We start from the raw sequence: 2332 nt of genomic DNA, 5'->3' as shown, positions 1-2332 counted from the left end.
GGAACAGAGGTGGGGGGAGGGGTATGGGAAACTTTCGGGATAGCATTTGAAATGTAAATAAAGAAAATAATAATAATAATAATAAAAAAAAAAGAAACACGACAAATGTCACATGTGCACCGAGCCTTGAGGTTGAGGCTAACCTTTGGACCCACAGACGCACATATATCTTTGGAGGGCCCTGTTGTTAGAACAACTGGCCTTAGGTCCAGTATGGAATTAATTTCCAGCTTTGCTTTCCTTGTGGTAAAGCTGGCTTCTCTTCCCACGCCTTTCAGGAAGCCTGCACACCCTTTCCTCTAACTTAGTGCCTTTTTCTTCCTTCTGTTCCTGGAACTGTTTCTACACTGATGCTTCCTGCACTCCAAGTCCTGCCTCCTTTCAGATACTTGTCTCTGCAGGCCTACCTGCCTGAAGGAATGTGGGGCAATGTTGTTGTGGAAGTACAACTTCCTTCTTTCTCTCTTCCTTTCTTTTTCAAATTTCCTATCTATTTGCAAACAAAGAGAACAAAAGCTATAATTTTTAAATATGAGTCTAAGTGGGCATGGTATTTATTTTGTCAATTTGTGGCTGCTCACTGGAATTCTGCAAGGCTGATCCTTGATACAAAATTAAATTCGAATTGTTCAGAGGCTATCATAGGTAAAAGTATCTTCCAGCCAACAGAGCAGAGCTGATGTCCTGCTCACAGCACAGAACAGAGCTGATGTCCTCATCACACCACAGAATGGAGGTGACGTCCTCATCACAGCACAGAACAGAGCTGATGTCCTCATCACAGCACAGAACAGAGCTGAGGTCAGAGCACAGAACAGAGCTGATGTCAGAGCACAAAACAGAGCTGATGTCCTCCTCACAGCGCACTGCACAGCAGCTGCTTAGATCTCTGCCTAATCCCTTACATGTATTGTTCTTAATCATTTTTTTTGCAATTAAAATTGTCCCTGCATACATTCCCTATACATATTAATGGAACTGGTTCTAATACTCTTATACATGCATACAGTATGAATTGGTCATATAATCATGCTTCTTACATGGCCAGAGCCCTTTCTTGTGTGTGTGTGTGTGTGTGTGTGTGTGTGTGTGTGTGTGTGTTGTATATGTGTGTGTGTGTATGCATTACTTTTGTTTTGTTTTTCAACTAGTACATTCATCCAGTGTACTAAACATTTTAGAAAGCAGCAAGGACATATGAATCACCCCATAATCCACAAACAATCAGCATTAACTATTTTCCATAATTTTAACACTTAAGACCCAGGATGGAAGAGAGCCAGAAAGCCAGAACATCTACTGAAAGAGAGATTGCGAGTGGGATGGAAACATGGAGGGAGGGAGAGAGAACACAAATTGGGGAAGGGAATGGTAGGAAGGAATAGGACTTGGAGGAATTGTTGATGAATATGATCAAGATACATTGCATGAAAATTCAAAGAATTAATAAAAAATATATATGACTTAAAAATAACTTTCCAGATAAATTTTGTCTTTGTAAAATTATTCCTTTTATATAATAGAACTGTATTCGTTTCCTTCTCCTTTTTCTCACTTCAAAACTTTCCATGTCACCCTCCTTGATTTCTTTCAAATTCATCGCTTCTGTTTTGATTATTGTTGCATATATTCCTAAATATACAAATGCAACCTCCTTAGTCTATATAATGTTACTTGTTTACAGTTTTTAGAACTGATAATTTGGTTTTCGATTACGGGTAATTTGAATATACTTGCCTCACGGGAAGAGGCGTTTAGGAGGTGTCCTTGTTAGAGAAGGTGGAGACTTGTTAGAGGAAGTGTGTCACTGTGGAGGCAGGGCTTTGAGATCTCATATATATGCTCAAGTCTAGCCAGTGGGATCCAGATTCTTCTCCTGGTATCTGTGGGAGACAGCATCCTCTGTCTGGCTTCAGATCAAAATGTAGAATTCTCTACTCTTCTAGTACCATGTCTGCCTGGTCACTATCATGCTTCCCACCATGATGATAATGGACAGACCCTCTGAAATTGTAAGCTAGCCCCAGTTAAATGGTTTCCTTATAATAGTTGCCTTTATCATGGTGTCTCTTCACAGCAATGAAAATCCCAATTAGACAATAAAAAAAGACTTCTGGGTCTTTCCTCCATCTACCATTAGCATGTCCATTGTTATGCTTGCTCAGCTCCTGTTTAGATAGTCATGGTGATGAGACATTTTCGGTATAGATTTTTGAGATTTGTAGGAGATATAATCTCAAAATAAATTCCCTGATTCCCTGGCTCTTAGAAACTTAGCTGCTCTGCGCCCAACACACACACACACACACACACACACACACACACACACACA

The sequence above is a fragment of the Mus pahari genome, chromosome 4, assembly GCF_900095145.1.
Source record: "Mus pahari chromosome 4, PAHARI_EIJ_v1.1, whole genome shotgun sequence".
Lineage (NCBI taxonomy): Eukaryota > Metazoa > Chordata > Mammalia > Rodentia > Muridae > Mus > Mus pahari.
The sequence above is the reverse complement of the archived record's forward strand: the minus strand, read 5'-3'. Positions refer to the sequence as shown.